The sequence below is a fragment of the Leucoraja erinacea genome, chromosome 10 (assembly GCF_028641065.1).
Source record: "Leucoraja erinacea ecotype New England chromosome 10, Leri_hhj_1, whole genome shotgun sequence".
In the NCBI taxonomy this organism is placed as follows: domain Eukaryota; kingdom Metazoa; phylum Chordata; class Chondrichthyes; order Rajiformes; family Rajidae; genus Leucoraja; species Leucoraja erinaceus.
In genome coordinates this window covers 30,583,390-30,596,498 of record NC_073386.1, presented here as the reverse complement: position 1 = coordinate 30,596,498, position 13,109 = coordinate 30,583,390, and the positions used below count along the sequence as shown (strand labels likewise).

Here is a 13,109-nt window from a genome sequence, read left to right as displayed (position 1 = left end):
TTGCAACGGCAGTTCTCTTACCCCCACCCACTCTCTCTGACTGCTAATTTCCCTGGCACAGCACTGTGCATTCTATAAATCTAACATCGATTAGAAAAATACTCGGATTAGGCAGCATCAAGTTTCTGGGGAAATAATACCACTATTTGCCCGATTCACTGTGTAGTTCTAACTAGTTTGTAAAATTATCAAATCCCATTCCAGGGTGGTTTGCTGGTTAACTGGAGCAGGAGCTGTTGTTATAAAATCGAATTAGATGGGTTTATTTTGGAAACTACAATAACAAGATCTAATCTTGGTCAAATAGAATGTCAAATGCATGTGGCTTTGCGCAACCTTGAGGACTAGGAAATGCAATATTGCAAAGTTACCCATCATGTCTGGAACTATAATTTTGTTAAGTGGGATTGCTTTGGGATAGATCTGGTGGATCATACATGCATGTGAGCAATGAAACATCACAATCTGTAATCTTGTTCCCTGGTATATTCCTCACTACCTTAGTGAGGAATGTTAGGAACAACATCAGGTTTACAAAAACGAGGTGCCAACTGATAGATTAAAAAATGTAGGATGTGAAGCAGTAACAGTATTCAATAATGCTTTTCCATTCAGTGGATCAGATTAAAGCTCCGAAAATTTCATCACATCTTGTGAATGCAGTGGGGTGGCCGAACAGTTAAAGGAAGACTACTGTCCAATTCACCTCTGACCTATTGTTGACATTAGACTTTGTCTATGGAATAAGTGAGTTCGGTATTCTGAAAAACGCAAGGAATCGTGGGATTTGTCAAAGGTCATTCGCGATAAAGAAAAAAACGAATGAAACGCTGGCTGTATAAACTATAAATTCTAACCTTTATTCATAATTTATGTGTAAAAATATATTTTTACATCCAAAATAAACCCATCTAATTCGATTTTACATCCGGTGGGCGGCGCGACTTTCGTCAGCAGCGGCCTCTGCAGCCCGTCCGCGTTTTTTATTATTTTCTGTCTATGTTTTTATGTGTTTTTTTGTTATTTTTTGTTGTGGGTGTGTGGGGGTGTGTGTGTGGGGGGGGGTGGGAGGGAGGGGGAAACTTTTAAATCTCTCCGTTATCGTTGGGGCTGCAATGAGGAGCGGCCTCCAACAGGAAGAGACCGGGGACTCTGGTGCCGACGACTCACCTCACCGTCGCGGAGCTGGCCGAGTCCGGAGCGGGTGGAGCGGTGGAGGAGCGCTGCTGCTGCTGCTGCTGCGGCCCGACCGGAGAGTCGGAGGCTTCAACTGCAGGTCTGTGGACGGCGGCACCGGGAGCCCGCGGGTCCCTGGAGGGAGACCGCTTTTTCAGGGCTCTCGCAACGGCGACTTCCCCCGCCCGAGGGCGGGGTCGAAGAGCTCCTGGAGCGGGCCCTGACATCACCGCCCCGCGCGGCTTGGAATGGCCGCGGGACTCTGCGAGTGCACGCTGGGGGCTCTAACACCCAGAACCCGGTGTGCGACCTCGCACCACCCGGCGTGGCTTAATGGCCGCGGGACAATCGCCATCGCCAGCCGGGGGCTTTGACTCTGACTCTGACATTGGGGGGGGGAGAGTGCAGTGGAGAGATAAGTTTATTTGGCCTTCCATCACAGCAATGTGATGGATGTTTATGTAAATTATGTTGTGTCTTGGGTCTATTTGTTTGTAATGTATGGCTGCAGAAACGGCATTTCGTTTGGACCTCAAGAGGTCCAAATGACAATTAAATGTATCTTGTATCTTGTATTTAATCTGAGGAACGGGGGTGCCAGGTAGCGGGAAGGCGAGGTGTAACAGAGAGAGAGAGGGCAGATGCAAGTGGGAGACGGGGAGAGACTGGACCGGCGGAGAGACATCCTTGGCAGCCGAACTGCTGCGTGTGTACAGACCTGTGTTTCATCCGTAGTCGGGATCGAACCCTGCTCTCCAGCACTGCAAACGCTGTTGAATTACTACTGGACGGTCCGCGTCCCCTCCCGAGTGTCCCATCCCTGTCCGTGGGCGGCTGGAGATGTTCGTGATGACCCTGGAATGACGGGACACCGGCTCGGAGCAATGGCGACCCCAGGCTTACAGCCTGCGCGGTGAAGAAGCGCTAACACCAGCTCAACACTGCCTGTCCTGCCGGGTTAACCGACAGCCCTGGGCTGACGGTCCACGTTGGCAGTAAGCCTGGGGCCACCACTGCTCCGGCCGGTGTCCCGTCAGTCCAGGGATGTCGGTTAACCCGCTTGCAGCGGCGGAGACCCTGGTTCGATCCTGACTACTGATGAAACTCAGGTCTGTATACACGCAGTAGCACAGCTGCCAAGAATGTTTATCGCGAGTGACCTATGACCTGGGCATGCGCAGTCGGAATACCAAACTCTCTTATTGATGCGCTACAATCCTGAGAACTATATTCTGCACTCACTATCTTCCCTATTGTATTTGAGTGTGACGATTGTATTCATATATATTATCTGATTGGATAGCAAGGAAAACAATGTTTTTCACTGTACCTTGGTACGCATTACAATAATTAACCCAAACCACATTTATCCAGAAGTACGGAGTTCATGATTTATACGTCCTTCCTGAGATTTCAATCAACACAGAAGCCATCAACTAATTCAATTCACTCTAGGTGTTGCCAAGAAATGGCTGAAAATACCAAAAGCATCAAAAGGTTTGGAACCAGACAACATAACACGTGCTATGCCTTGAATCAAGCTGTTCCACTTCAGTTACTACAATGGAGTCTACTCAGAAATGTAGAAAATTGCCCAGATATGCTCAGTTTGCAAAAAGCAGGATAAATCCAATCCGACTAGTTACTTTCTAATTTGGCTCCTCTCAATCATCAGCAAAGTAATGTAAGGTGTCATGGATGGTGCTATCTTTTGTCTATAACCACTAATCTGCTTATTGTTGCCCTGTTTGTATTGTGCCGGCATCATTCAATTGCAGAGCTTACCACAGCCTTGGCTAAACCGTCAGTGAACCCTCGGAAAGCATCTGGACCTGATTGTATACTTGGTCGCATTTTCAAAACCTGCAGGGACCAACTAGCTGGAGTTTTGTGGGCATCTTCAACCTCTCAGAACTGAGGTCTGATCTGCTTGAAAAGGGCATCAGTTATACGGACGACCAAGAAGAGTAAGTTGACAACCCACTGGTGACACAAACATTCATGGTGATATATTGCTTTGAGAGGTTAGTTATGGTGCATATCAACTCCCACCTCAGCATGAACTTGGACCCATACAATTTGGCTACTGCCACAATAGATCAACGGGATACAATCTCGCTGGCATTCCACTTTGCACGGGACCACTTGGATAATAAGGACGCATACGTCAGGCATTTGTTCATAGATTACAGCTCGGCATACAACACCATAATTCCCTCCAAACATTTTACCATGCTCGGAACTGGATCTCAGTGCATCCCTTTGCAACCAGAACCATATCTTCCTCATCAACACAACACAATTGGCATGAATTGGCGACACCACTTTCTCATTGATAACCATCAGCACAAGGTACCTCAAAGTTGTGTGCTCAGCCCCCTACTTTGCTCACTCTGGACCCCTGACTGTAATTGGACACAGTTCCAACTCCATCTTTAAATTTGCTAACGACACCATAATTATTGGATGAATTATGGAAAATAATGAGGCAGGTATAGGAGGCAGATCAATCATCTGATTGAAAGGTGCCAGAATAACAGCCTTGTATTCATCGTCAGTAAAAGTCAAGGAACTTGTTGGTGACCTTAGAAGAGGAAGGCTGAGGATCCACAAACCTGTCTTCATCCGGTCGATGGTGGTTAGTTCCTGGGCGTGTTTATTTCTGAAGATCTTTTCTGGATTCAGCACATTGAAACCATAAGGAAGCCCATCAACGCCTCTACTTTCTTAGATTGGGGAGATTCGGTATGTCGACGAATACTCTTGAATTTCTACAGGTGTAGGTAGAAAGCATATTGACTAGTTGTATCACGGCCTGGTTCAGCAACTAGAACGCTCAGGAACGAAGGAGATTGCAAAAAGTGGTGAACATTGCTCAGTCCAGCACAGCACGGACCTTCCCACCATCAAAGGGATCTATAGGAGATGCTGTCTGAAAAAGTCAGTCGACATAATCAAGTACCCACACCACTCTGGTCATTCTCTTATTTTACTCCTACCATCGGGGAAAAAGGTATATGAAAAGTCTGAAAACTGGAACACTCAGGTTCAAGAACAGCTTCCTCCCAATGGCATCAAGCTATTGAATATAACAAACTCCAACTAAACTTTGAACAACGAACTGCCTTGTTTGCACAAGGGCCTTTGGACTTTATTTTGTTTATTGCGCTACATTGATTTTTTTAATTGAACTTTTTTTTGTTTGTTTAATTTATTATCTTTGAGTACTATGTTTACAAACTATGTTTACAAACTATGTTTACTATGTTTCCTCTTCAGTATATGTGACAATAAAACACTCTTAACTCTCTTGACCGAACTTATTTCCCGAGGTGATGTGAGTGTCACTGCCCTTGACATCAAGACAACATGTTGATCAGTCATGATTACATTGAATGGCGGTGCTGGCTCGAAGGGCCGAATGACCTACTCCTGCACCTATTGTCTATTGTCTATTGTTAAGAGTGAGGACTCAAGTTGGGATGAAAGTGAAGTCAGTGGGAATCAAGTGAGGACTCAAGTTGGGATGAAAGTGAAGTCATTTTAATTGTGGGAATCAAGTGGAGAGCACTTCAATGTCTGGAGTCAAATCAGGCACAAAGGAAATGGTTGCAGTTGTTGAAGGTCATGGAAATGAGTGTAACATTTATGTGGAGTAATGTCCTAGCATTTGTCAATGGCCTTTCTTCCGCCAGAAAGTCATAAGTGGATATTTGTAGCCAATTGCAGAATGTGCAATCCTGCTTGAAATGCTCAGTAACCAAAACTTTCACCGTGCTGAATGCTGACATGGGCTTGTGAGTGATGACTACCATCATGCGACAGAAAGTGCCAGGCAATGACTACCTCCACCTAAGAGTGTCTAATATCTACATTCAATGGCATTACTGGCATTGGGTCCCCACCTGATCAACATCATGCAAGTCCAGAAACCCAAATGGACTACATACATAAATATTATGGTTTCCAGAGCAGGTACAAGGCTGGGGAAAATGCTCATGTGATGGTAGCTCGAAACCTATCTACATTTTATAAGGAACTTAATGAAATATTCTTCAATTGCCTGGATGAATGCAACTCCAACAACACACAAGAATCTCAAAATACTTCAAGACAAAGCAGCTCACTTTATTAACACTCTAGAGGCCTAAGCAATGATTTTCTCCACAATTGGCACACTGGTGTATGGGGACACCTCTAATTTTCCCACCAATTTGCACAGTATTTGGAAGTATATCACTGTTCTTTCATTGTTGCTGTTTCTACACAGTTTCTAAAAAACGAATAATTATAAAGGAGATGTAATTGTAGAACAAAGATTGTGACAGTGAAGAAAAAAGAGGCTGAAAGTAATGCAGTTTTTGTTTGCATGACTGAAAGACGTGGGGAGAAAGTACGTATCAAGAAGCAGAATATTATCAGATTGGAGTGATGGAAGAAAAGTAACCATATGGTCATACAGCACTGAAACAGGCCCTTCAGCCCAACTCGTCCATGCTGACCAAAATGCCCTACCTTAATTGATCTTGTTTGCCTGTTTGGTATTATGTGAATGTGGAGAGTTGTGTAGAAACGGATGCCGCTGAAATAGATTTATGAAATTGGATTCTGCGCATTGATAAGGATGGAGCCGCTACCAGTGACGGACATGAGGAATGGACGGTAGGAGAGGGTATTGCCTCCAGTGCCTTCAAGGTCGGCTGCAAGAGATGCCCCCCAGGATACAGAGGAGGTCGGGCAAATCTTACCCTGCATGGAGATGGACGTTGGGCCGGAGGCCTGCAGCAACCTGGGGCTTATCTTGGTTTACCTGGATCAGGGGTGCTCCAGTACTTCCAGCATGTGGACCAGATCTTGGATTTTTTTTTGAAAAATATGGGGACTGTATTTGTGGGTTTTCCAAAAGAATTTCACTGCTGTGCATACGTGACAATACAGAACCATAGATTTTTCTATGAAGACTTCTTAGTGAAGTAAGCTGACGTATTGAAAATCTATTTGGCATTCCTCACCTTTTAAAAATCTAGATGGCTAAGCATGAAATATTTAGGATTACATTGCCTTATTGTTAAATTCTGAAGTTGATGCCTTCAACATTTATAATTCCTCCTTCAGGTTTCATGCACTTTTTTTCTACCAACACAGATGAAGGAATGTTTAATGTCCCCACTGCTTATGGTACCAAGACTATGTAACAACTTGTTTTCACATGTCATTCCTTTTCTTGAGTGATATTTAGCAAGTGCATCAGATTTTCTTTAGAAGCCGTCGCCAACTATTTCTGAGCACGTAAACGAATGCAAGAACCACAAAGAAGAAATTTGCATTTGATGCAAAAAATAGCCATGTTATAGATAACAAAGGAGAAAGCTGGTCAAGGGGATAAAGCTGTCAAATTGAATGCAATTCAAAGAAGCATAAAGTAACACATTTGGAGAAGGTAAATAAGGGATGGGAATATAGCGACTCCCCAGGTTAACAATTACATTAATCTGATGCAAATTCCCCTGTGCATTTTGCAAGCTAGTAATAATATTAAAATCTTTGGTGGTATTCATTAATGACTGTATGCAGTGTATACAATTAGTTTATTTACGAGTAATGTTAGGGTGACTTTGCGATGGAATTATAAGAATTATAGCAAGTGTATATAGAGCAATATATGAATTGCGATAGAGAATGGACATTTCTGACATGGGGAAATAGGCTTAGGAACTATTCTCAGGAATGGAATCCATTGCAAAACTTGGGGACTGCCCGCATATAATAAATTATTCAATGCTCTGAACTAGAGAGGGAATGATGGACCATGAAGCAAATGTTCACACATCATTGAAAGTAACAGGACAGATTGAAATGCTGATTAAGAGACATGCAGTACCATATCGTTTTCAAGAGGGAACTGCAGATGCTGGAAGATCGAAGGTACACAAAACCTAAGCAGTCCTATCTGGCACCTCACAAATTGGAATATTGAAAACAGAATTTGCTTTTCAGTGGTGAGTGTAATGTTTGAGTTTCTTCAGAATTCAGTATCACTTGACAATCCTAATTGAAGCCAGCCATTCTCATTCTAAAAAGAATGTATGGTACAACAATGAATCTAGGACAAACTACCTGGTACAACTCAGTTCTTAATGTATAAGTACATCCATATATGCTACAGGGTGTTTAGTGAAAGGGTAGTTATAAAGTACAGACTTTAGTTAGACTAGTGATTGAAAAGTTTAAAACAGCTATCCGATTGAGAGAAAAGAAAAGGTTTAATGTGATATATGTACTTTAAAAAGCTAGGATATAAATATTTTGCTGCTTAATGATTCATGTACTTGCTCAGTGAAGTGCTGAAGCTGTTGAGACCAGAAAGATCCCAGGCCTTATTCTCCAATCTGTGCAATTCTTAGTTATGGCAATAGGTGTGATGTTGTTAAAATTTATTTCACTATTACTTCATGAGGAATGAGAAAAACAGGCAGGATTCACACCACTGATTTCTCAGTGACCCTTGCTGGAAATTACATTTTTAAATAGTTGCTGGGAAGGGTGAATAAAACTTCATTCCAATATCCCCAATGTGAATATCGCATCGAAAATCTCATGCTTGAAATATTTTCATTTGGGTAAGTGATTAGCAATAGTGTGTTCAGAATTAATTGGAAGTGGAGAATAGAATCAGTAAGATTTATTTAAAAAGGTGTTTAAACTAACAGCAAAAAGAGGTGGCGAGTAAGTTCAAATGTACTAAGAACTGCAGAACTGACATGGAAGGAATTAACAAGTGAGTAAAAAAAAACATTGAGGGACATCTGAACTGAAATATATTTAGAGGACAGATTGAACACGATCCACCAAAAGCAAAACTGGACATTATTGCTAGAAGGAAACATAATCAGCAGTATGAACCATAAATTAATTAGATTAAATCATTATGAGTTAATCCTTAAGGCAAAAAAAAATTAGAATAGTTAATTAAGAAAATTAATTGATTTTGTGAAAGATAAATAAAAACAAAACAAAATCAAGATGTAGGGCAGTGTATTCATTGAAACGTTGGGACCCAGCACCACACAGCATACTAATGCCCCTAAGCAGCAACCACTCCCACGTAGACTCATTGTTCCAGTCAGAAGTACACCATCTCCAAAATGGATAAGAGCAATCAAGATAAATCTTAACCTGTGTGCCTAAAGTAGGTATTGATCAATTTTCCATAAGATTATACTTGGTTGAGCTCTGCTCCAATATTAGTTTGCCGCAAGGCAGATAGTGCCTGTACTCAAGGATATACCCACTGCAGAGAAGACGTTCATTACAGAATTGGTATTGGTTTATTGTTGCCACGTGTATCAAGATAGAATGAAAAACTTCTATCTGTGCAGCTACTTTCTGGCATATATGGAAACTGAATGAACATTGAATTCATTCTAACATTGAAATAACGCATCTTGCAGATCATTGCTACTCTAAAACATTGAAAATCAAACACTCACCAGTTTCCTCCATGACACACCTACTGTATGAGGAAATTGAAGCAAGGTAGTGGCTTTTCTCTTTTCTCTTCGCACTTTGCTGATGGGCTGCAGCAACAGATTAGTTTTGTTAGGCCCAACATTAGTTCAGTGGGGTTTAAGAATGTCATGATTTAAGCTGCCCATTGGGATATTTTGCTGTAGTGTAAAATTCTAAAGAACAGCAGTAACTGATATGGAAATAAATATATGAACATGCATGCATGAAGGATTGAGATCAGTGTTCTGCAGGAGGTGGGGGAAGGAGGTGGAGATATGTGTGTTTGTGCTGTCAAGAAGGTTTGACTTTTACATTTTTTGCATTTTTTCAATTTTGGAACCATTATGGTGTTTTGTAAGCCAAACCTGGTTTCTCATGGTAACAGTAGAAATATTTAAACTGAAAACAAAAGTAGCTGCACAGACTTGAATACCAGAATTCATGTAAAAAAATGGATAGGTGAACCCCTTGCAAATAAGTGGAAATAGGACTGAAACAAACATGCTAAATATCCATCTGTAGTTACTTTTATTTTGATACTAACCAGATTTCTTCCCAGTAAATTCTCATTACATTGGAGATATTGGACCTGATCCACAGTATCCCATGCTCATACTAGCCTGGTCCAATTGCAGAGCATGGATTGTGCTGGTCTGGGGCTGAATGGTGTTTCAAACAACATTTGGACCTCAGGCAGAATAACAAAGAAACTTATTTCCTGAATAAGTCCACCATTTCATGCTGGACTTAAACAGGACGTTCCCTTAACAAGTGATGAGAGTCCTTGATCAATCTAACTGGAAGTTTATACTATCCCCTACAATTGATTCCAATAATTTGAAAACAACTAAAGTTAAAAGATGTAACCTGTACATAGAATATCATATTCTTACATCTAAAATAACTGTCCAGGGTTAGAATCTGATTACTCTTCTCGAGTCAGAGAGAATAGAAAATAATCAGAGCCTCCACAATTTTGTCATTTGCTTATTTTCTTTTTTTGTAGCCTGGGATTTATTTCCAGAATGGATTGATTTATCCACTTTCAAGGATGTTAAACTCATTAATATTTTCTTTTTTAGTATGACTTCACAATTGTCCTCCTACGAATATAAGCATCATCCCTTTATTTTGTAAAGACGGCTTTAAAGTGTTCGTAGTTCTATGGAATCATAAAATAATGAATGGAATCATAAATTAATTCTCAACACAAGGCCTCTACCTGAGGCACTGGTTTCAGAAGGGGAATATTCCACAATGACAATGTGGTGAGAATAAAAATAGGATTCATGTAGGATTAGTGTAAATATATGAATTATGGCTGGTGTAGACTCAGTGGCCAAAGTGTGCTGTAACTCTCTGTGACTAGGATTCTAAAACCCACTGTTTCCTTAGTTATCCTCTTTCTATTTATATGATAATAAAACACCATTGGATTTTATTTGGAAACACAATAAATTATGTTTGATCACTCCAAAAGTTTAGCTGGGCAATCCCAGGCATGAGTAATCCTTGCAACCCAGACGTGGTTTCCTTTGCAGCAATGCAGGGCAACAGGGTCATGTTTACTATATCTCTGTTGTGCACTCATCGAACAACATGATCTTATCAACAGTGCATTCGATAAGGACACTTATCTGATATGTAATTTATTTGTGTTCATCTTGAACACAAAGATGGCGCGGCCGGGTCCTGTCGCCGTCGTGGTAGCTCCGCGGAAATTGCGTATTTTTTAACTTGCATGTTCTTTTTTAATTTATTTCTAAGTACTAACTCTATAACACTAACAATGTATGACAGGGAAACTCTCTTAAAACTAAACTTTAGCGTAACCGAGACTTTTTAAACACTGTACTCACCGATCCAGCGTGGCCAGCAGAGATCCAAAGAGCGCGCCGCGGCAAGAACAATGGGAGCTTGGCTCCAAGGAAAACCTGGAGAAAATATCGGTGTAGGGATTCGGAATAGGCTGAGAGCCCAAGCCTTCTGTCCACCTCTGCCCAACATTCTTCTGGTGAACGTCCAGTCCCTGGAGAACAAGCTGGATGACCTCGGGGCGAGGCTCAGATTCCAGCGGGACATAAGAGACTGCAACATCCTCTGCCTGTCCGAGACATGGCTGACCTCGCTGGTGCCGGATCAAGTAATCTGCCCAACCGAATCCTTCACTGTTTACTGCCAACAGAACAGAAGCATCTGGGAAATCCAAGGGTGGAGGAGTCTGCTTCATAACCAATAATAACTGGTGCAACCCTGGAAATATGAAGACGCTTTCTCATTCCTGCTCACCGGACCTGGAGCATCTGACAATCTCATGCCGTCCATTCTACCTTCCCCGTGAGTTTGGCTCAATGATCGTCACAGCCGTCTACATCCCACCACATTCGGACACAGAAGTGGCACTATCGGCCCCGCACGATGTGCTATGTCGACACCAAAACAAGAACCCGGATGCGGCTATGGTGGTGGCTGGAGATTTTAATAAATCAAATCTCAAAAAGGTCATGCCTAATTTCTACCAACACATCACGTGTGCCACCAGGGGGGAGAGTACTTTGGACCACTGCTATGCGCCGTTACGGAAGGGCTACATGGCCGTTTCACTCACTCTTTTTGGAAAATCTGACCACACTGCCATTTTCCTGCTACAGGAGTATAAACAAAGGATAGTACGGGAAGCGGCAGTGACGAGGAACGTAAAGCGGTGTTCCGACCAGTCAGAGGCCATGCTGCAAGATGCACTGGGTGATGTCGACTGGAATGAGTTCACCGAAGCGGTCACGGACTTCATTGCAACAATAGCCGATAAAATCGTCCCCACGGTAAGGGTTAGCATCTTTCCTAATATAAAACCCTGGGTGAACAGGTCCATTTGTGTTGCCTTGAATGCCTGCACCACTGCTTACAACTCTGGCCTGGCATCCGGAAATATGGATGTCTGCAAGGTAGAGTCCTACCGACTGCGAAGGCTGGTGAAGGACGCAAAAAGGAGGTATAGGGACAAGATGGAGCAGCAGGACACCAGACGCCTTTGGCAGGGGCTACGGATTATAACTAACTACCGGAGCAGCCCCTCCCCCCCCCCTCAACCGGAAGTGCCGGCACCTCCCTAGCTGATGACCTAAATTCTTTCTACACATGTTACGAGACAGGCAACATCACCGCAGGCGTGCAGGCTAACGACAACACCATCCGCGCGCTGGTGAGGAGGGCTCTGACACATGTGAACACGGGGAAAGCATGAGGTCCAGATGGCATATCTAGGCAAGTACTTAAGTCTTGTGCTACTCAGCTAGCTCCGGTGCTCACTACAATATTCAACCTCTCCCTGGCCAAGTCCATGGTCCCTGCCTGCTTCAAAAGATCCATCATTGTACCTGTACCAAAGAATGCCTCTCCAGCTTGTTTGAATGACTACCGACTGGTGGCCCTCACCTCGGTAGTCGTGAAATGCTTCGAGAGGCTGGTCAAGTACCACATCTGCGCCCTCCTCCCTCGCAACATGGACCCGCTATAGTTTGCATACCATCATGAATGTCAAGCCTCCTCTTTTTTTTTTTTTTTTTGTTGTTGTTTATTTTATTAGAAGTTAATACAGCACAAAACAGTACAGTGGAACCTAATTATAGGTGCCAACTATGTAATACCGTAATCCATTCTATGTACAACCTCTAGTTTTATGTTATAAGAAGGAAGTAAGCAGGACAAGAAAAAGAAAACAATAGAAAGAGGAAAAAGTGGAAAAATAGATGGTAGAGAGTAGAAAAACGTGAAGTGTGTATATAAAAAATAAAAAAGGAAGAGAGAAAGTGGAAAGAAGCAATAGAAGAGAAGGCCCCTTAAAAGAGAATTTTTCAAATCTGTATTCGGAGATGTAGATCTATCCGCGTCATGAACTGAAATCAGCAATCTTTACAGTACCGCTGCATCACATGATTCCAAAAAGTCGATGAAAGGAGACCAACTCCTTAAGAATTGGTCATATTTATCTATTAGTCGGAGTCTCATTTCTTCAAGGCGTGCTATGTCCATCATATTCCTAATCCACATTTTAACAGTTGGTGTGGTTGTATTTTTCCAAAATTTAAGTATCAATTTCTTTCCAATTATTAACCCATAATTAAAAAAAACATTTTGATCTTTATTTAAATTGGTATCTTCTCCTATTATTCCAAATATAATCCATTCCGTTTTGGGTTCTATTCTTGACTTAAAAAGCTTTGTAAATATATCAAATATATCACTCCAAAATTTATTCAACTTTGTACATCCTACAAATGAGTGTGTTATATTAGCGTTTTGAAACAAACATTTATCGCATCTGGGAGAGATGTTTGGATAAAATTTATTCAACCTCGTTTTTGAATAATATAGTCTATGTAATAATTTGAATTGAATTAAATTATGTCTTGCATTAATAGAAC

At 42.0% G+C, this 13,109-nt stretch overlaps 1 protein-coding gene across 3 annotated transcripts in view; it reads left to right on the top strand.

The window, feature by feature from the left end:
- The window catches only part of fggy (FGGY carbohydrate kinase domain containing), a 165,287-nt gene that overhangs the window by 946 nt on the left and 151,232 nt on the right, over positions 1-13,109 (top strand). The gene's annotated exons all lie outside the window — the stretch shown is intronic.